This window comes from Lupinus angustifolius, chromosome LG20, assembly GCF_001865875.1.
Source record: "Lupinus angustifolius cultivar Tanjil chromosome LG20, LupAngTanjil_v1.0, whole genome shotgun sequence".
Classification (NCBI taxonomy): Eukaryota; Viridiplantae; Streptophyta; class Magnoliopsida; order Fabales; family Fabaceae; genus Lupinus; species Lupinus angustifolius.
The window spans coordinates 12,893,252-12,893,625 of NC_032028.1; positions in this window are offsets into that span (position 1 = coordinate 12,893,252).

Here is a 374-nt window from a genome sequence, read left to right on the forward strand (position 1 = left end):
GATCCCTTACGCATCAGCTGTAGGGAGTCTTATGTATGCTCAAGTATGTACGCGTCCGGATATATCGTTCATAGTTGGGGTTTTAGGCAGATATATGAGCAATCCAGGAATGGACCATTGGAAAGCAGCCAAAAGGGTCATGAGGTACTTAAAGGGAACAAAAGACTATATGCTCACATATAGGAGATCAGACCAATTAGAGATCATCGGATATTCTGACTCCGATTTTGAGGGATGTCAAGATAGTAGACGATTTACTTCGGGCTATGTTTTTCTGTTAGCTGGTGGTGCGGTTTCCTGGCGTTCTGCCAAGCAAAACCTTGTAGCTTCATCCACCATGGCAGCAGAATATATAGCATGTTATGAGGCATCAC